Raw genomic sequence first — 22862 nt, 5'->3', positions numbered from 1 at the left:
TTAAATGTATGCCCTCCATGTGCAGAGAAAGGCCAAAGGTCTTGTGTAAAAAGGTGTATGTGATCCTGTAATTAAAAATTGTATTGTGCCTACAAGAGTTACAAGTTTTAGTTGTCTGGGAAACTTTAGAACAGGCATTTCCCATCTTCTGAGTGCTTGACTTTGCAACCCTAACTCTCTCTTAATGTAGGCTTTTCATGTAATTCAATAGAAATCATTTAAATATTCTATTTTCCCTGCTAGTCTTGCCACAGCTGGCAGCGAGCTCCTTCTCCCATGCTGCTTTCCCCATCTGGAACAGACTAAAGAGCGTCTTGAGTTGCCTTAAATTTCATAATCGAATCCTGTCTCTGGGACCTATAATTCCTGTCCACCTTCCTAATAAAAGAACCTTGTCCCTTTTCTTGACAATCTTGACTTATGTTCCTGTCAGGTCTTGCCTTTCCTTCTCTTTTTTTCTCTGTTTTTACACATTAAAGATGAATCTGTAAGATGTCAATACATCTGCTTCCATTTATTAATATAAAATGGGACCATTAGTGATTTAGTATTCTGCAGTTTTCCATGTCAGACTAATTAGTTCAGATAAGTGTTTAGTTCAGTCTAAATTAGGTTTTAATGAAATAGCAGCAAACTGACTTACTATATATGGAAGCTCAGACTGACTGTTCTCTTACTACAAAAATCTGAAATCTGTACTCTGCTGAAGTTAGTAAAGGTAAATAAAAAGCAGAGAATCAAGATGGAATTCAATTATTGTCTAGGATTGCAAACCAAATAAACATGTTTCAGTTATGTGTTGTAAATGTACGCAGTCAACAGGAAACAAATGTATTAACAGTAAAGCGGTTATAGAGTGAATGCTGTGCTGGTAGCTACAGCAGCTAGAAGAGAATGGGGTTCAGAGGCTTTGCAGTTTAACACACAGCAGCTGAGTTTGGCCCAATATGTTGTCTGAGACTAAAAAAAAAAAGTAAGGATTTTGGAAAACAAAAAACAGTGGCACAATGATCTCTCTGGTCTGTATGTTAAATAATCACTTTTTAGCAGATGAGAGAACTAAGGAATAGTGCAGGAGAAGTTTGACACGGGCATCAGTAGGAAGCGGAGAAAGCATTTGATGTAATTTGTCTTGTGCTTTTCCTTCTAATAGGCTTTTATTCTAATTATTCTAGCGGCTTATAGTTTTCCAAACCTTTTCCACCATTATCTCATGATACAATCACAACATTTAAATAATCAAGCATGTTGGTAGTTCTTATCACTCTAAATTTTCCAGGTTGCCACCAACATATCTCTTTGCTTTGAATAAGAGTGGTATAGGGATGCAAATATTTCCATCCTCCTGAGCCTCCACAGCTTTGCATAGATCACAGATCAAATACTCACATCCTGCTGTTTTTCCTGGGACCAGGGAATTATCAATTCTCTGGCCCCTGTGAACTTTCCTAATTGTGTTGCAGATGAGATTCCCAACCCAAAAAAGGGACAATCTCTCACATACCACATGAATTCAAAATTTGGTTGTACGATACTGTGTTCTGCAAAATCTTTTTGTAAAACAACATTAAGACAGCATACAGATGAAATTTAAAGAAAAGAAACCAACCCTTCCCTGCTGACAAACTAATTTGCATTGCTCCAAGAAATACAGAATGAAGTAAAATTATTTTATTGCTTTCTTTCATCATTATGCCGCAGTACTAATTATGCTCCTGGTGTTCTAAAGTCTATAATGCTATTTTCTGCCACCGAGTTCCTATTTCTTTATTAACGTAATTCCTTAAACACATGCTTTATGCCCCTAGTAAGGACTTGGTAATAGTCTGTCATGTTACAATGACACCAGTGGGTAAGCCTTCATCCAGTGTGAAGTTAGAAATGGCAGGATAATGACTCTTCAGAATTGAAACTGAAGAAAAATGATTAATATTTTCCAGGATGATCAGCATATGCTGCCACAGAGTGAATATGAAATCATCATGTTTTAATATGGGAAACTGATGAAGTTTAGAGCATAAATATACAAGCTACGTAAGTGTATCTCTGCGTGCATATAAGATACTCTGATGTTGCTTGGTGCATGGAAGGTGCTCACAATGTGCAGGATACTTGCTTTGCTATGATTGCTGTTTCCTGTAGACTTCAATAAGACTGAGCTTTCTTTTCAGACACTGTTTCTATCCATCTTCAGAAAAAGCTAAGGAATTTCAACCATGAAACGAGCACATATGCTATAAAGATGGGCCCATTGCCACAGCTGTGACAAGCTCTAGTCTTAGCATGACATAAAAATGCCATTGCTGTCTGGTGTGGAAAGTGTTAGCAAACACAATATGGCACATAAGTATTGGCAGGTGAAGGTGCTTCCCAATTACTGCTAGAAAGAAGTGCATGAAATATGATTCTGTTCTTGTTAAGAGTTACCTATATATGTTATAGACATAGAGTACACCATCAAAGGATTAACCACTAAGGAGGAACAGCTTAGGCTAGTAAAGGGGAGCCTTATGACACCTTAGGTCTCTGGCCAACTGCAATATGACCACAGATTTTTTTTTTTTTTTCACTTTGTCCTTAACTAACATTGTTCCTTCTGCCTGTGGTTTCTAGCAGGCTTTTGGCAGCTGGGGATTTCTGCACAGAAGCGGTCCTTGAAGCATCCCTTGGACAGGACTGCAAAAGGTGACTAAACAGTTTGGTGCTGTGCTGGCTATGCTGCTTCTGCAGATGTTGGAGAGAAATCCTTGGCCATGGAGAAGTGGTGAGTTACTGCAACCCATTTCCTCTATTTGAGTGAAGGGAGGCAAGCTTGGCAAAAGGGCTGGAGCCTAACAGATGCCAAACCCATAGGAAATTGAAGCATTAAGACTAAAGCTCTGCTATTAATCAATATGTTGATGCCTAAAAGAGGTCTCCAAACATAGGATGTCTGTCATCAGTACACTAGCCTGGCAAAATTTAGTGGTGTGGTTTTCCACATACTTCCAGCAGTTGTCACAGGCTTGGTTGGAGATGCTGTCAGACATGACTTTGGAATCTTTATTTTCATGGCCATATTTTTCTCTGCATTAAATGATTACAGGTGCAACTCCCAATAAAACCACCAGCAATCATACCCAAATGTTTGGGAACTTGAAACCAATGTAGCACTTTTTCCAATGTCTTTTAATTGGACTATAATCAGGAAGTTGCTGTTTTTAATAAGTTGATTGTAGATGGTTTTATTTTTAAGAAAAAAAGACACCAACCCTTAGTAAAGGATTAAAGCAAAACTTACGCTGTGCTTCAGTCAATACCAGAGGTGAGGCAGATCGCGGGGAGATTTTATATGAAGAACTTTGTTGCTGTCCTTCCTGTCCTAACTGCCACCCAATCTAAATGTTCATTCTCCCCTGCCTGAGAACCACAAAATTAGGTGAACTGTTGCAGTGATTTTTTTGATCTAAGCTTTATAAAGGTCAATTTAAATAATCTGAAAAATTTCTACTTTTTTTTTCCACCTATATTTTGTATTTTACTCTCTGTCCTGTTGCTAATTATTTTAAAAGGGGCACTGTGATAGAAAAAGAGATCTGTCACTGAACCAGTCATTTTTCTGGCAGGCTGCTCTGCGAGTAATGCAATTGCTTAAATAAAAATGGCGCAGTTTTGACATCGTAATCTAATCACTCATTCCTCTGCCTTTCATTCTGATAAAGTAAGGCATAATGAACTCTTGGTAGATATAGTAATACTCCATAAGTATTTCTATAAGATTTATGTTGTTATTGAATATTATTTCAAATAAAGCAGGACAAAACATAATTCTTGCCATTTTACTCAGTTACTCATTTTGTGATTTTAGGTTCTCCCACTATCACCGAAATGAAATGATCAGGTTAACCATTTTAACAAGCACTGGCTAGTTGCACATATGCACCATTCATTTAAATGACTTGTGAAATCAAACAGAGCCTCTCAAATAATGGGGCCTCATCTCCTTTCCCTGAATAATAACTTCAAGGAAGATCCACCTCCCTCTCAGGGAAAGAATGGATAGCTGGGAATGCTCAGGGGAATAAAAGGGTTTAAAGCACAGCACATAAAAGGCTGAGTAGAGAAGTCTTTGAAAATAAATGCAGGCTTCAACAAAAGATGAGAAAGAAAAGGGTACAGAGAGTGTGGCGGACTTTGTGTAGATATGGGTAGTGCATACAGAAGAGGTTGCTGAGGCAATGTATAATAACCCGATCGAAGGGTGAATATGCTGCCGTAGGTGCAGGGTGGTAGGCAGGAAAAAATTGCATTTTGATCAGGGGCACAAGATGTGCAGAGACTGGCTGTGGCTAACAGGGGAATGAAGGGACCTGAAAAGGAAACCAGGCTGGGAAATGGCACCAATTATCTCAGAGTGAAGTTTTTATATTTCCACTCATTCACAATCACAAAACAATAATAAGGATGAGAAAAAAAGGGATGAGGCCCATATTAATATTCTTAAAATTACACAAATGATAAAAAGAAAAAAAAAACAGCTCTTTTCCCTTTTCACGTCTCGGATTCAGATCTAACTGAAAATATCAATCCCCAGTGAAACAAAAGTCATATCATCTCAGTTACATGTCTTCTGTGTGTGCTGTTTGTGTTTGTAGTAGAGTCAAACTGGAAGGTTCTCCTAGAGCAGGGTATAATCTTTCCAGAGTGTTCTCATCCACTTCTTCAGAGAAAGAAACAATGAACAAATATGGAACTGGTCAAGGAAAATTGTAGGTAAGCTGCTAGGTGCTATCTCCTTAAATTAGTATAATCTTTGTTCAAAAGATAAAAAATTAAAAACCTTTATTTTTAGCCATTTATCAGATTTTGCTACCAGTAAGCTGTTGATAGTTAAACGTGTAGTTAAAAATGAAAACAGCAGGGCTTCAGTGAAAAACAGACTTGAGCTGTTGTAGCTGAAAGAATGATTTGACATAACATTGTTAATATTTTTAATTATGTCAGAGCTAACAACTTTACAGAGATGTGCTAAAAGATCGTCACTGCCTGACAAGTTTCCAACATATATTCACCCACCTCCAGTTGTCCAAGCAGCAGCTGAGTCACAAGACTTGCTCATGGATATTTGGACTCCTAGTCATACTGGGATAGATCGTTTAGAGGTCTGATCCAGTATTGTAATGGTAATATTTTAAGGTCTGTTTTTTTATAGGAGAGCTTGCAATGCACTGAGATCTCGTTTGAGCACTTGGATATCCTTGGTCTGGAAGAATGTAAAATATCTTTGTCCTTCCATAATGCATTTTTGAGGCTCAAATATTGCAGTGTTTTCTAAATATAGGGTAGGAGTCTTCAACTCAATTTAGTATGTGAGGCTATGTTGACTATGGCAGGTATAGGATAACCAATGGCAGATGCAAGACTTTGGGATGCTGAAGGGCAAGGTCCTCTTCTGTGAGTTGGTGCCATACTAGCACAATCCTCACATGCAATTTGAGGGCACAGAGCCATACTCAAGCGAGCAGCTGCCATCCTTTACAGTGTGCAGCCTCAAACCCTTACTGCTTGGTCACTAATCTGTTTGGGGAGGGCAGGTCTTTCATGGACAAAGAGGTGAAGGAGATTTCATCCTCCAAACTTTTTTTATTCCGGTAGTGCTGTGGCTGACACCTGTGAAACTCCCCAAGCCTTTGGATTCCTTGATTCATAAATCGAGGGGTGACTTTGGCAAGATTCATATTCTTCTGTTCCCAGCCTGTTGCTCCTACAACTATATGTATTGTAAGGCTTATGTCAACCTCTATATGAGATTTATGGATTCCTCACCAGACTTCAGCAAAGGCACTTATGCTGTGGTACATTCCACAACTCAGGAGCTCAGGCTCAGTGGGGATATGATTACCTCTTTCCCAACGAAGAAAGGAAAGTTCACGGTGTTTGGATCCTGTGGGAAAAAATATGTGCCCTGTGTTTTTTGATCATTAGTCTGTACCGTGACAGCAAGAGTGCACCTGCGAAGTTTAACTGTGCCTTTTCTGCATGTAGGCTGGAAGTAGGATGAGCTTTTTGTTCATCTTGCTGCCAGGTGATGAGCTTTGCACACCAGACAGACTTGGTGCCATCACTCCTAACAGCTTCCAGTTATGGCTGCTTTCTGAGCCCTGCATGAACTCCAGCAGGATGCTGGTGAGCCTTTCCATCTGGGTTGGCTAGTAGGGACCAGTTTCTGTGGTGGTTGCACGCATGTCCCCTACCCCTGCTCCCTCTGTGGTCACTGAGGCACCAGGAAAGCAGAGGTGTCCTGGACACTGTCTGCACCATACATGGGGACACACAGAGTGGAACAAAGAGGGGGGTGATCAAACAGCAAAGTGTTCTTGCAGTGCCTGTAATGAGAAGACTGCAAAAGCAAAGCTTCCCAAGATCATAGATTCATAGAATTGTTCGGGTTGGAAGGGGCCTCATTCCAAACCCCTTGCAACGGACAGGGATGCCACCCACTAGATCAGTTTGTTTAGGTCCTCATCCAACCTGGCTTTGAACACCTCCAGGGATGGGGCATCCACGGCTTCTCTGGGCAGAGAATGGGCAAGATGTTGACATGCCATCTTCCCCTCTTCTGGGAAGAGGGATGGAGAGTTTCTTCACACCCTTAGGCATCCAGTAAGGCCGGCCTGCTTCATCTACTCACTCCTCAGGGACATGTGATCCACCAGCCCTTTAGGTCACCCTTGCTGTGTTGTCCCAGGCTTCCTATACCTTTTTGCCTCTACTCTGTCGGCTGGTGGTGGCATGGACCTTTGCAGCTCTCAGGAAGTAACCATCCTGCCTGCTGTGCCATCTCTGCCACCCTCCTTGCAGTCCTGGGCTGGCATTCTGCACCAGGGAGAACCAGGCAGCAGCAGGAAGGAAGAAGGGGTCTTGCTTGCTGCCAGCTCTGCAACAAGCGTTAGAGAGAAAAGCTTGATAACGGATTTGAAAGCAGCAGCTACACTTGATAAGGAAGCAAGGGCCTGAGTTTCTTAGGACCTAGAGGAATAGAAAGGAGTCCTTCAGGACATTCACCTTCCCTCTCCCTGTTTCCTTCAGTGGGTCAAGAGTTTGTCTCCTGTGCTCCTGTTCCACCTTGGAATGGGCCATTGGCATCCATGGACCCTACCCCTGCCATGCCCCCAACTAATGGGGACTTGTTCAAAGTCACAGCTTGAAGGAAAGGCCCAGGACAGGTATGAGGAGCAGAGGTGCAGCTAGCGGAAACACTCTTCTGCATGGAGACCCTATGATTCCTGGTGTGGAAATGAGATGCTAGCTCAGTGGTGTGCTCCCTCCCAAGGACCTTCTTAAGCTCCCTGTACTGGGCACAGCTCCCAGGCCTGGTGATGATAGTCACTGGTCTTCAAGAAGACAATCTTCATTTTTGGCTGTTGAAGGCAGCCTTGCTCACCACTTCTTGCAGTTGGCAGCTGCTAAGAGTTTCTCAAATTTCTGAGCTTGGCACTGGGTTATCTTGCCCCTTGAGAAACTCTTCTCTCTCCCATGACATGGATTCATGGAAAATGTCATATCTTCAGGGCTGTAGGCTGCAGTTATCTGAATTCTTTGGTGCGTGGAAGAGGGATGTGCCAATGTATTGCAGGAATGTAGAAATGTGGAGAAGCAATATTACAAAAGGACGATAGTGAAAGAAGGGTTCAGGAAGGGGGTTCAACAAGAGAGGCAGGAGAAATAAGAGAAAGGGTTTCAGATCTGAAGTCTGTGTGGATGAAGAGAGAGCGGCAGACACTGCTGAAACAGTTGAGAGCTGAAACAGTTGACAGCAAATAGGAAGATACATGCAGTTCTTGGCCCTGCAATATCCTTCAGGCTTTCGGCCATACTGCAGGGTTTGAGAGCCTTCTGGGAAGGCACGTCCATTAGCTACATGTTGGAGGTCCTTGTAGCAGAAAGACCCCCTGCTCCATGGAGTGTTGGAATGCCTGGGAGAAGAGCTCCTAGTTGGCTTTTATCCAGCGGGAATCTATGTTGTGCACACCAGCACCACTATGAGAAAACAACTAATGTGACAAGTGGGGACAGTCTGGGGAATTGCTTCAAAGCTACCCTAACCCTGTGAACCAAATTACTAAGGTAGAAAGAATGGTCGTAACTTAAAAGTATGTGAACGTATGCTTATGACCACGATCAAGAACTTTAATCAGATGATACCTTTTTTTCCCTAAGGGTTCTAATTAGAGGTATATTTTAAAAAAGAACCAATATGATATTGCTTCTAGTTATTACTTTTGTGACTTTCTGAAAAATGGATAAAACTAAAAAGAACATTTTCTGAAGAGGACACTTTTGTGATAACACAACAAACTCCACTTGTACTTAGTTTGTCTGCCATGTTATAAATATTTCAAACCCAAATAAGTTTATGTAGTAGCTGACAGATATATCGATTTTGCAAATATAAATCTTTGAACAATGCCACTTGCATTTTTTAAAAGACCAAATAATTTCAAAGATCTGCAGCCCTGAAGAAGGGAGGAAATGGTAACTGTCTGTGAAACTTGATTTCTGTAGTTGTACCATGGTAGTGAATTATTTGGATGTCTTTTGCCTGAAGGTTAACTTCTGTTGATTTCCTAAACCCGAAAGAATAGAATCTAAGCCTTCAACTTCACAGATGTCTGAAGTGCTGCAGAACTGGTAGTCATGAGCTTCACCATTTTGCAAACAGGTACTTTTGTGGCTTTCGTAGAGGTAATTTTCCTTCATGCTCTAGTTTTGCAAAATTTTGCAAAGTTTAGCTAATGGTTGAATATCTCCAACCACAGCCCTGTGGGTAGCTATGAGTAGTAGCAAACTTCTCTGCCCTTGCTCTACATGTAGGTCCTGTACACCAGCCATAGTCTGGAAGCTGTGTGACTGCTTTAGGCCAGGACTAAGGGGGTATCAGCAGTGATGGAGAGCCATTCTTATGCTTCTCTAACTCCCAAACACGCCTAAATCCCAGCCCCCTGAAGGCATGTGGTTGGGTTTGGGGTTCTGTAGGCTCCTATCCCTGTAGGTGCACCTTTCTTAATGAAACTTCATCTTTGTGAAGGCTTCTGATGTCGTCTGCAGTACAAGATGTCCTTCTACTTATCAGGCATCTTAACTACTAGTCATATGATAGAAATAAGCAGGGCAGGCTTGGTTTAGTTCAGTCTGTGATCCAGTATTCAGGAAAACACAGAATGCAGCAACATCATCCTCTCTTGAAAATAATCAGGAAATTAGTCTTGAAATTCAGAATTTGGATTGACTGTCAATAATTGCACCTATTTGCTAGCTCAGTCTTTGAAACTAGAGACGAGAAAGATGCATTGATGTCTTTTGTTCCCTAAGTGCAGAACTGTTCTCTCTTTTTGAATCTTAGCATAGCTTAGTTTTCAGTTCTTTTCAAAATGTTCATTATAAAATAGCTCCAGTCTGATGAGTTCATGGAAATAAATATTCTTTGTTGCAATATTTCACTGCAGTTTTATGGGTGAATCTATAGCTCATAAAGTCATTTAGCTAATAACAGGGCTGACTAAGGCTGAGTACAGGGAAGAAACAAACATGCAAGGCTTTACACTTCAGTTTTAAAATCTGTTACCCTGTATTGTTCCACAACTGAACCCTTTTGAAAGGCTTCTGAGGCTCCTCAATTATAGTATAGTGTTTGCAATGTGGAGTCTTATCCAGCAGGGAAAGAGATAAGACCACCACATTTATTTCACTTATTACTTTGCAATGGGTCAACAGAGTACATGAACGTAGATCTTTAAAGCTAGACAGGATCCCAGAAGTCCATTCCTCTGCTGGCTGTGACAGCTGGAAAAAGAGAGAGAACTATGCCTTGGAAAAAAAAAAAAATGACTGTAAGCTAGATTAAAAAAGAAAAAGAAAAAAAAAAGTACAAAACTATGTTGAAGATTGAGGGTTTAAATCTGAGTGTATGAAACAAAGAGTTGAGTGACAGAAAACAGTGGCATTTATAAAATATTCAAGGCATAGTCTCTAAAGTCCAGAGCAATGTTGAATAAAAACTATTTAGATAATCAATTTGGGAAGGAAATTATACCAATGTAACATGCTTTTGGGTGGGATAATTTAATCTGTAAAGTCTACAGTCTGCTATGTCTTCTCAAACCATTTAATGTGGACTAGTATCTGGTCACTTTTTTTTTTTTTCTCCCCTTAGTGAGGATATAGCTTTATAACATATCTGCCAAAACTGCTTCTCCTCTAGCTTCTTCCTTTTGTGGTATGATGCTTTTCTACATCTTTTTCTGAGAACTCAAAGATGAACAAGACTAACCAGTAAACATAACTGTAGCAGAGATCTGGACTGCAGATCATAATAAAATATTAATAGGAGTGGAAGTTATGTTAGGAAGCTCTCTGGTACACCAAGATGAGATGTGTTTTGGGGACCTTTGAACCTCAGATATGTTTATCCCATAAGGTGTTACCAATGTGGTTGTGATGAGGCTGTGAAGAAATGCAATGCCTAGTTGATACAGCTGTGCTGGTAGAAACTCCTAGTGTAATGCCATTGCATCAGCGAAACTTCATGAGGAATGTATATAGATATTCATATATTTGTGGCACTCCACCATTTTATTGTATAAAGTTCTTGGTCCTTCAGCTTCTCTCAGCAGTCCTTTAGGCAGAAACATGGGTGCTGAGAACAATTATTGTACCTAAGAAAAGGCTAGACCTGAAGGGCTATTGAATTGCTGTGATCTCCCATTCTGTGGGAAGTAAAGATCCCCAAGTAGACCACGTTGAACAGTGCAAACTGCTGCTGCCTTGTTAGGCTGACTACAGTCTCCCTCTCCCTGCAAGCTGTAAATTAACAAAAGACAAAGTCTGCTCTGACTGGGTCTCCCCTAGTGGCCAGGGGAAAAAAAGAAAGAAGAGGAGGGAATACAGTATCCTGTACCCAGTGAAATGCAGTACAGGGACTAAGGTGGTGACTTGCAGAAAGAAGTCCCTTATTGATACAGTTTCCCATCTCTCTTTCTCCATTAGGAACACTTTTCTGTATTCATGCTTTAGTTATTTTCTGTCCCACTAGGCTCAAATTCTGCATCTCAGCAACCAAGATGTATGGCTAATAAATCCTGATTGCAGACAAAGAGTGCTTAAGATCAGGAATCTCGGCCCACAGGATGAACCGAGAAGTGGAAGACAGAGATGGTGGCTGAAGTCTGCCAAGATTCAGAGGAGTGCAGCAGCGTGCCAGATCCTTGCTGGATTTGAGCATATCAGCCTGGTAAGCATCCAGGAAGGGGGCCCAACTGGGTGTGCAGTGCTGCTGTTATGGTATAGTATCACCAGTCATGTGATTGCTAACACAGAACTCGCCTCTGAAAAATATCAGTTTTCCAAGCTAATGCAGAGCAAGGCCTTGAAGACAAATAAAAGTATTTATATAGTGCATTTCTTTTTACCAGCAAACATGGAAAAAAGCACAGTGATTCCAGATCACGATGTCAGAGATACATGAAGAACATCTGTCACTATGACAGAATCATAAATCATCATGCTGAAATCCTGACAAGCCCTTTTTCATTGGCAAAGTAGGTCTTTAAAATGAGATATAATTAAGTTGCTTAGAGCACATATAATCTATCTTAACTGTTCTTATTTTCAAGTGAAAAGTATAGATGAAATGTACCAGATTTGTTTTGTTTTTAAATAGTCTAAGACATTTAAAAAATAATGGGTATGACTTACCAGAGCAGCTGAGGGTGTTATGAATTGTCCCATGTGAAGATGATACTAGGAAAATAAATCTGATTAGGAGAACTGTTGTTAGTAAATGAAACGGTGCTGAAGGCACAACAGCAAACCATCCTGATGTAGAAGGAAGATAAGCAGAGAGAGACCAGTATGGCTGCATCGAGAATTCTCCAGTGACCTGAATATCAAAAAGGAAATCCTACAAAGGAGTGAAGGCAAGGGCATGTAAGTGAGATAGTAATAAAAGAGTAGTATAAGCATCTAGGGATAAAACCAGGAAGACTAAGTCACAAAATGAGTTACAACTTTCCTGGAGCATAAAATGGAAGAAAAAGAGGTTCTATAAATACCAAGGAGTTAGAGGAAGAGAAAGGCAGAGGCACAAATAACAGATACCCAGAGTAGAGTGAAATGTTTCGTTATTTATTTTGCTACATTCTTCACATACGCATAAACATTAATGACAGATACTTAATAACACTATTTCTTAACTGGGGGAACATATGCCAGAAAAGAAAAAAAAAAAAAAAAAAGAAAGAAAAGAAAAACAAGTCATAGAATGTTTGAATAAATGAGATATATGCAAGTCTCTAGAGCTTGCTGAAATTCACTTAATACATACTGAACTCTCAACTTATCTCTGAGAGTTCCTGGAAGAGCGGTAAGTCTCAGGGGCCTGCAGCAACAATATAGCCTAATATGGGAATACATTTGTGTTCACGTGACTTTTGGTAATGGTCAGAGATCTGACATTGAAACACATATTCTGCAAATTATTTTAAGCAAAACACCCATTCAATTTAAAGCTTTGCTTTTCCTCAATTCTTGCTGTTGTGGCACATGGTTTTTAAAAATATCTGATGGAAATGTTTCTTAAACGTGACATTCGCAGCAGGCTCTGATTTGAACACTATTAAGGAGTTGCTGGCTGTGGGCCATGGTCTGCAGGGTTATAACAATTTCTGCTTTTAAAAATGGGGAATGAGGAACCTAGGGAATTACAGGGAAGTCTACCTAACTTCAATACCTAGAAAGATAGTGGGACAAATTATCTAGAAGTGAACGCATACATGCCCTGTGAATAATAAAGTGATAAGGAACAGCCAACATGATTTTGTCAGGCTAATCTAATTTCCTTCTTGATCAAAGGAACTGGTTCAATAGCTAAGGAAAAACAGTAGAATTGACTGTATCTTGACCCAAGGTGTGTCTTGACCTAAGTAAGGCTTTTGACACTGTCCTGTGTGCTCGTAAATGGACTGGAGAAAGCTGCCCCATTTGTACTCACCTCTAAATCAGTCCACTGGTAGACATGAACCTGCATATAGCTGTTGGTACTTGCACTAGGAGGATGCTGAAGAGAAGTCTTGCACAGCTCCTAACAGATAGGATTCTGTTCAGAGTTTCAGTAAAGACTTGCAAGTGTACCTTAAATTCTGTCATCTAAGCTTGCAGATGACACCATGTAAAGATTTGTAAAATACGCTCAAGGATGGAATTAGAATTCAAAATTGTTTTGATGTGTTCTGAAAGGTTCTGAAATCCAACATTAAAATATTGAACAAAGACAATCACAGAGGACCACATTTAGGACAATATCAAAAGCGCAACCACAAAATGCCACTGCAGATAAAGATCTAGTGATTAATGAGGGCTATTAATGAGCCAACAGTGTGATGCTGTTAAGGCAAAGAGATTAATGTAATTCTAAATTCTCTTGAATTGTCTGCTAGCAACACTATATGTAAGACAGGAGATAATTAGTGTGCTCTTCTTGGCACTGGTGAGGCCTCAGCTAAACTATTGTATTTTACTCTGAGGCAACATAAGCTAAGAAAGATGTAGATAAACTGGAAACAATCCAGAGAAAATCAACAAGGACAAGAAGTTTGGAAAATTAGATTCAAGAAGAAAGATTGCAAATTTATTTTTTTTAATATAGAAAATATAAGGTTATATTGGAGTCACCAATTTTCAAGTACATAAAAGATTATTACAAAGAAGGTAATATGGGTTTTTTTTTCATTTCCACCAAATATATGGGCAAGAAACTTTTTTTTGTAATATACTATGATAGGTATTGTAGTAACATGTTGTAAGTAGAAGAAAAGATTAATACTAGAATATATTACCCAAGAAGGTTGTATAATCCTGTCATTAATGTTGACACAAATCAGAGAGACTGCCACCTACCATTACCAAGATACTTGTGGTCTTTCTTCATAGCTACAAGATGGATCAGATGAATATTTCACAGACAGTGGATGAGATTCCTGGAACTACAGTGGAGTACTCAAGTTATGACAAGGTAATCCATAACAGCATTGGGCTAAGAAAACATTTAATTCCACTTCTAGTCCCAGACATGTTCATTAGTCATTATGGAAGACTACACAGGTTGTTCTTTGGACTTTAAAAAAAAAAAAAAAAAAAAAAAAAGTGCTTTCTTTAGATTTTTTGTTTGGTTTGGTTTGTTTTAACTAACCTCAGGAAGGTTAGCTACAGCTTTAATTAAAAGTATTGAGAAATAACAGACCACATAACCCCTTGATATTCCATCCCACTCTATATTTCTATGATTTATGTGTAATCTACAGTATTTTTTTCAGTTGCCGTAGAGCTTTGCAAGCACAAGTTAATTATTAAACTAGTTCTTTTCCCAGGGCAGTAATGACCTAATCATTTATGATAGTGCTCAAACGAGAAATTAAACAAACATATCCAAAATAAACAGAGATCAAATCGTCTTTGCCAATGAAAAAGGACAAAATCCTGTTTTTGTGCCAGTGGGTCTGGAAAACAACAGCACAGATATAGACCTCAGTAAAACTAACAAGTCAAGATTTCTAAATCTGTAGGAAATTCTGAATTTCAGTAATTGTTTGTATTCAACATTTTAGATTTTTTTTTTTCTAATTTGGAAAATTAGTTATATAGAAATCAGAAAAAAAAAGTGTTTTGGAAAGGTTGAAATTTCTGAGGGCTTGAATTACAACTAAACATTTCAACATTCAAAACCCAAAATGTTGTAGTCACAGTATACCACATATATATCTTAGGCAGGGGAGCACAATGAACATTATAGAAGCCACAGTCCTCCAAGGACCCTGGTATACACAAGAAAATGCCAACCAGAATTACAGTGCAAATAAAGTAGCATTCTGCAATATGATACGTTTTGTGTTACCCTAAAATAAATCTTTTTAAAATCATGCTCTTGAAGGAAAACTAAGCAGAACTAAGGTTTGCAGAAATATGCTCTTTGTTGGAAAAGCAAATCCATGAAAAACTTCTGATAAACTCTAGTCACAACTTTGTGTTAAAAATAAATAAATGTATCAGGTGTTTTCTAGGGAAATCTGTACTCCTCACAGTACACTGTGTTGTTGATCCAAATGTGACTATGAACATCAGAAGTGTTTGCAGTCACCATTCTTATTTTAGTCTAGTAAAAAATGGCCACAATCCTCAAAGATAAGGTCAAAATCTGGACAAACATGACCTTCCAGAAATTCAGAAATATTCAGACTTGGTGTTCACTATTTAGGCCATGCTTCAGTGAATATTTGCTTGTCCTTTTTCCTTTTAAAAATATATATGACTTCTAGACACCAGAACTATGATTTCATAGTGCAGAAGAAGGTTATCTCTTAAAACAAACACCAGAGCTCATGAATCTTGTTGTGCAAATGGATGAAAATTGACCTAATGAATTAGGCTAGCTTCAGGCCTACCATTAAGTCCCTTGTAGAAGAGTAAAGTACTGCAGAAGTTCAAAAATCCTGAGACAAGCCTATCAGATGTCAAGGGCTGGCTAAATCCCAAAGTGAAGAGAGACAAATAGACCCAAGTGAACCAAGCTCATCTCAGCTGAACTTGTTCGTGGCAACCCCAGAGAAGATGTCTCATTGCTCAGACCTGTAAACCCAAAGATGGACAGGTTGGTTTGTAGGCCAGGATGCTGCATACAACCCTACAGCACATTCCAGCAGCCTAAAGTGTCTTAAGCAGCTTAAATAGCTTTAAGCAGCTTTGCAGGCTTAGACACTTTAAGCTTGTAAAGCAGTTTAAGCTGCTTAAACTGCTCTAGGACTTTAATAAGGACTCCACAATACTGCTCCTTGCCAGATGAGCAAAAAGAAGCTGTCTTTGTGCTGTGGCTCCCTTGACATTGGCTGGAAGGAAGGAGCTACAGGATTGCCACCGGTCCTGCCAGGAGTCTATATAAATACAAATCACTGATATTGACATATTTTGGCTATAATGTTGTATGAAATAATGAAAAGTATACTCTCCCCTTGATTTGCTCATTGTTTCTTCCTCTTTTGCAGTTATTTCTCTTCCCCAGCCACCTCCTTCTTGTTTTCTGTTTCTGTCCGTTGTGCTCGTGCTCTTTCAGTATCTCTTTCCTCTCTAATTGATTCTTTCTAAATAAATCAATTACTGCAGTAATATACTTTTATGAAGAAAACATGTCTTTATTCAGCTCAAAGACCCGTGTTGGGGTCAACTATTCAATTGTATCACTTATAGTATAATGTAAATCTAGATCTTTTTTCTCAAGAGAAAGGTATGAGTAGACAGAAGCAATGCGGAAAAACCCAATTGCAGAAAGCACTGGCGGCAGCCATTAGAGTATCACCTACAAAATCAAGTAAGCATATGGGCTAGAATTGTTCACAAGGTGAAATAGAACACACCAAATTTGCCTCATATTTCCTGGCATTTCAGAGGTTTCAGGAAGGCTGTAGGAGGAGAAAGGCTGGGGACAGCTGTCCAGAAAAACGGGGAAATGTGTCTTCCTATTTCAGTAAGCTCTCAGGGCTGAAAGGACTTCATTTTCGGTTTTCAGTCCACCCCTATGAAATTGGGATGTGCTGCACAAACCACACTGTTGTTCTGTTCTTACCAAAGGATGTAACAGCCCTCCCCCTTTATGTACAGAACGGCAGCACACAACTGAGTGGCTGCTCAAGATCTTCAGAGTTGTCACCATCTTGTGGGAACCCACACTGAACTGCCATGTTAATAACTAGGGTTGTAGCGATGACATGCTCAAGCACCTGGGCTGGATGTGGTGCTTGCTGCTGAGGATCCTGCTCAGGAATCTAAGCATGTGTCATCTCATTTTTCTCATGTTGTAATTCCCTTTTGAGTTCCTTGAGTACAAACATTCTGCTATTTTCTTTCATATCTTTCACTCACACACCTCACTTTCTGGGTTCGTTTCCTAGCTTCTGTGGTGTTATCTCTCTGGTATCCCCAGTTTAATCGGCCCCATGTTTTTCACAAGCTAATGAAGTCCCATCACATGACTTATCACACACGCTAACCACGATTTAGCTCTGCAGCGTAACTGTAAAACTTATACCCAAACGATGTGTTCCAAGGACTTAAGGATGTAAGCAGGAAGAGGAACCACAGTCAGCCTTACTCACTGGTCTATTTTTTTGCTGATTATCTATGTTATGCATTCCTAAATAAAGTCATGCATCACTGTAGTGTTTATTGCATGTTCAATGGGGCATATTTATACAGGCATCACTTAACATTTTCATTGAGGCTTTGTTTATACCAAATGTTATTTTTTCCAGCTACCCAAAAGCATGTCTGTCTCCATATTTATCAAAGAAAGCAATCTCTAGCATGAGCTATTTTTTTAGTCATCAATTAATTTTAATCTCATTTTCCATTTATCTATCTTTCAATTATTACTTCCTTCAAAATATGTTCTAAAACCCTAAATATGATGCCAGTAGGACTCACTAGTTTGTGAGCGATTGAATTATTTCCATTTCTTATGTATAGGTTTGGTATGCTCCCATCAGGTGACATCACTGACAGTTAATAGGTTTATTCACCAGTTGGTTTGGGAATAGTGGGCATGTTGGAGGATGGTTTCCTTGGGTTCATGCCCTTGTCTGTAACATCCTCCCAGTAGCCCCAGCTCATCCTCATGCCCCAGGCAGTTTGGCAGGACAAAAGGCAGGTTGTTTGAGCTGCCCGTGGGATACCCATCCAGTGGGATAGAATTAGCTATATGGTGTACACGCAGCTCTAAGGCTGGAGAAGAAGGTGATCTGCACCAGCCATTCCCTCAGCTTTGACAGTGATTTGGGTCTCACCTTCCTCTAGGCAGCTGCTCATTTGCATCAATGATTAATGATGGGAATTAATTAGGTTAATTAAGGTTAATGATGAGCATAGAAAATTCATCTTTTTTGAATTCTGAAAAGCTATATGTGAATTCAAAACAGCTCTATGTAGTCACCTCTTCATAACTCTTGCGTTTTGTTTTGAAGATTTTTTTTCAGCCTTCGAGAACAAAAAGTTCCCTTTTGTGTTATGAGAGAGTATGGGTAGTTTCAGATCTGAAGGAATTTTTTAACACTTGTAAACAAGAAAACATACAACACAAGGTATCTGGTCATGTATACAGGGTGCGATTCAGGAAAGACATTTAGGCATACGCCTAATTTTCAGTTGGAATTTAATTTCCTTTGGCTTCCAGGAAACTTTAGTGTACATTAAAATTAAATCTGCTGATGTGAGTTGATAGTAGTGTTGTGTGTTTGTCTTGATAAACAACTGTGTGTGTGCCAAAAAAAAAAAAAAAGATTGTTGACTGCATTGAGCTTAGTGAGACCATACATCTGTATAGATCCACCAACAGAACAGGAAATTTTTCAGTTTTCAGAGCTGTTGTTGGGTTGAATCACTAAGTGCTGGCAAGCTGCTGGGGTCCTGTTACTGAGCATATCACCAGTCACTAGCCCTTCATTGAGGGCTGCTGCTCCCATTAGCAGCTGCTCCCACAGCAAAAATGCACAGGCCAGCAGACTCACCCTTCCTTCCTTCCCCACACTCAGGACAACTATCTCCTTGATGAGTCTTTAGGTTACAGCTGACCTCGCTACAGGAAAGCATGCGGCTTCAAAAGCCAAAGTGCCACTTCTGCTTGTTCCTTCTTCTTATCCCAAACCTTGACATTCCTACTGCTGTTTACATTTTTTAATCTTGTTTGTCTGAAATAAAGTGATAGTTCATTTCAACTTCAAAAATGAGCTTTCCCTTACCATTGTTTCTAGTTCTTTTTTTCTTCTCAGCTTTGGTTGCTAGCTTATGTGGATGGCACACTGATCTGCCTGGATCTGTTACGTTTCTGTGAAGACCGTTTCCCTAGACTGCAACGTGAGCCCAATTTCTTTGTCTCTGCTGGAAGCCATCCTAAGAGGTAGGTAGAGTTTAAGATTTTAGGAAGAAAGCCAGTATTTGCCTCTACCAATATTAATTTCACGCATTCCCTCTTGCATTCTTGATTCCATAATTGAGCTGCGCTTCCTTCTCCACCCATATCCTGCCTTCACATACCTCTGTGTGCAGATGATGGAGGAATGCTGTGTGAGCCAGCCAGCCTGCAGGCTGAGTCACCCTGGGAAGGTAAACCGTCATCTGCCAATTAGGATGGAAAAGGAGGAAGCATGCCAGCAAAACAGGTGATCTGAGCAATGCATTGCACACCACATGCCAAAATGGATATTGCACAGTGCTGTGCTAAAACAGAGAAATGCAGAGATGAGTACAAGCATGCCTATCCACAATGGCCCTCAAAGCAGGAATTAAATACTAAATCTCAGCCTATTTCTTTTCACAGATCACTTTAATACCAAATGTAAGTATGTAACAACCCAGAAACAGATGGGGCGGTGGTATAGTATAAAACTCAGCATTTTTAGTCACTTTTATTTGGGTGTCTTTTCCTGTGCATGGAGTCTTGAAAGCATGTTCACAAACCCAATTTGTGAGCATGCATTAATTATGCTATTTGTTAGATTATACATGCAGTAACTGCCTGGTACTAATATGCTATTAGCTTAAGCGCTAATGTACTTACCATCTCTGATGCAGGTACCCACTGAGTTTCTGCTGGTCAGGCAGATGGTAATCACATGGGGAAGTGTCATTCTCCACTGCTCCGTGCAATAGGCTGATCCTCAGATCCTCGGTTTTGCTGAGTTATCTTCTATTTTAATTTTTTTTCCGTCGGGGTTTTATAGCTTTTTTTTTTTTTTTTTTTTTTTCTTCAGTCCTGGGGTGACTAATACCAACTGAACAATTTCACTTTCGTCTTCATTTCTGTTTTTTTTTTTTTTTTTTAATTTATATATATATATTGCTTTGCTTAAATTTATGTATTTTCACTCAAAGCTTAGCAGCCATTTTGTTAGTAATGCAGATCTGGGGTCATAGGGCTGATCTAGGCCTCATGTTAAATTAGTTGGTGTGGGTAAGATCCACCAAAATAGTGGGAAAGAAACTGGTCTTTGCTTGTTGTCTGAAATGTTTCTAAGCATCTTGTTAGAAACATGCAGGTCTTATCAAATGGCAAAAAGGACTTGGAGAAATAGATTCTGACATGAACACCAGCTGAAGTCAGGTGTGCTACATTACTGGTAGTATTAGTGATGGTCTTTGAAATGCCAAGCAGGATAGTTTGGGAAAGATGGGCTTCAAAAGGAAAACAACTTAAAAATAAGTGATGTGAAACTGAAAACTAAACAGTGTTGTTTGGTTTTAGTGTTTTGGTGTTGTGTGATGTTCTGACTTTGGCCATTCAGATTTATAACGAAAAAAAAAAATCACCATAAGGATAATTCATCACTGGCACAGGTTGCCCAGCGAGGTTTGGCAGTCTCCATCCTTGATCGTTTTCAAGACCTGACTGGGTAAAGCCCTGAGCGGCTTGGTCTATGCTTAGCGTTGACCCTACTTTGTGTGGGGGTTGTTGGGCTGGAGACCTCCCGAAGCCCCTTCTAGACTGGATGATCTGGTGATTCTGTGATTTACATTGCTCTTGGAACTGATGGCAGGGGAGGTGGAGAAGTGGTGTTAAGAAGGTGTAACGTTCATGAGGACATTTGCCAGGATGACTGAGTCTCTGTAAGAGCTAGATGCTGCCATCAATGTAAGATGATCCAGCCTCTCGCCCAGCCCTGTCCCTGCGGTGCTAGCTTCTCTCTTGACCTAGGAAGGCAGACCCTCATCCAGTTGCCCTGTGAGCCGTTTCAGTTCACTAGCCCGACGGAAGCTGTTTAGTTTCTTTAAACTGGTTGGCTTTGTGCTGATTTAGTTAGCTGAATGATTTCATTACAAGACAGAAGAGCATCAAAGAACAAGGAGGAAGTGAGAACATGTAGCTAAGACTGGAAGGAGTTAAGGTTGGGCAGTGCCCTTTCAATGGGAGTGAACCATTAAATTTGCCTTGCTGCCTCATGAAACAACGTGATATATCTGCAGCGGTGTCAATTCAAGCAGAACAACAAATTGGGTAAGCCCAAACAGGTGTGTACCATCAAAAAAAGAAAAACTCAGAAATGAAAATTCATTAATGCTAAGACTGATGAAAAGTATGGAACTGCCCAAAATGGAACCTGGAAGCATAATGATCTGTGAAAAATAACGTTCAAATAAAGATGAACAGAGATATATTAGAGACATAGCACTTGAAACTGAATCTCGTGCCATGGTAGGAAACCACAGATCTTGTTTACCAAGTTACAAAAATCCTGTGTGGCTAGTTTAAACAGGAAATGGGCTGATCAGAAGCAAAGATAGGGACGTGATATATGGGTAAAACATTTTAAAGAAGTCTTCGACAGAGCTCAGCCCTTCCTTGACACTAGATTCTGCTGAAATGTGACTTCAGACAACAGGAGATTGCTATTGGCTCAGTAGTAGTATCAGAAAAGTAAGTCATAGTCCAGTAGGTAGCAGCAACAATGCAATGACAGATGATTTTAGCAGAAATGCTAAAAGGCCATGACGTCACTGCAGGAGTAAAATTTTTAAAAAGTTGTTGAATAAAATCTCGGGAGAAGAAAACTTTTGATGAGGGAGAACATGAAGTTGTTAGGATATTAAATAAAAAAAAAAGAGAGACTGGGAAACCATCTCTCTTCCCTATGCTACAGGACAGGTCAATGTGGAATGTTGTGCAAGATGACACAGATAATGGATGCAAAATTGGAGAACAGTCCCTGGGCTCATGCCCAGAAAAATGGATATTCACGCAAAAGAGCACCCTGAAAGAATACCTGCAATGAGAGGCTTTGCTCATCTCCAGTCTCATTGATTTTCTAAGGTTACTTTACAGCAGCCTTGGGAACGTCTTGTGGAACTGCAGCACTCAGCTCATCCTCCATCCCCACAGCCTTACAGAGACGGATGGATGGTTGCATCTGGGAGCGCAGCTAGGTAGTAGACTGTTTCAGCTTGAGCACTGGCATAAAACAAGGCTGTACTTGTTTTCTGTTGCTGTTTTGCATTATCGTACATAGCTAATGTGTAGGCAGCAGAAGCAGTAGCATACCATGGGTGGATTACACATATCTTGGAAGCATAAACTGTGCTAGTAACATTGTGTTACTGAGCCACAGACCTGAAAAAAAGCTGTGAAGAAACATAACCTAGCAAAAAAAAAAAAAAAAAAGTAAGCCAAGCAGGATTCAAAATCAGCTATCAAAGCAAACATTCCTGAAAGCTTACTACTAAGCATCAAAGCCATGCTAGAAAACACAAATTCCAGGAAAGTAGAACAGCTTGCCTGCCTTGTCCATATCCTACTCCTGAATAATTAGGAAGAAACCGACAGCAAGGCTAGGAAAGTCTTCTGCCATTCACCCCATTTCAACACAGGAAATAAAATATACTGAGTCCCAGAACAAAACCAAGACTTTTAAAATTATTATTTGCATGTAATTACAGTGCTAAAATAGACCTTGGAAGGTGGAGATATCAGTAGATGCTAGAAAAATAGTATCCTTGGAAGAAAAAATGCCTATGAGAATGTCTGAATATTGGGCTCTGTCATTAGCACAGGGAGTCAAACAGCCCACCAGCTCATCTTTTAGAGTCAGCAGGGAGAACAGGATGTGTTTGGTGTCCACTCTGTGAACAGCAGTCCCCAAGAATCCCCCATAACAGGATCAAGTGGAGACCAATGTGTGAAGAGGATACTTGTGAGAGATCCTAAAAACACCAACTTCACAGGAATGACAGCGATCAATCTCAACCATGTCCAATAGGAACACCAACAAGTGATGGAGAGGAATGGAAGACGTGAG

The 22862-nt window shown here is 40.0% G+C and overlaps 1 long non-coding RNA gene across 1 annotated transcript in view; it reads left to right on the top strand.

Moving 5' to 3' along the window:
* The window catches only part of LOC310892700, a 45826-nt gene extending 26214 nt beyond the window's left edge, over positions 1–19612 (top strand). The window contains exons 2-5 of the long non-coding RNA XR_014578313.1: positions 2614–2764; positions 11165–11269; positions 13966–14047; positions 18846–19612. This is a non-coding gene — a long non-coding RNA (uncharacterized lncRNA). The remainder of the gene's footprint in view (positions 1–2613; positions 2765–11164; positions 11270–13965; positions 14048–18845) is intronic.
* The last annotated feature ends 3250 nt before the right edge of the window (positions 19613–22862 follow it).

Source organism: Anser anser (assembly GCF_964211835.1).
Source record: "Anser anser genome assembly, chromosome: 1".
Taxonomy (NCBI): Eukaryota; Metazoa; Chordata; class Aves; order Anseriformes; family Anatidae; genus Anser; species Anser anser.
Note: the sequence above shows the minus strand (reverse complement) of the source record. Positions and strands in the feature narration are given on the sequence as shown.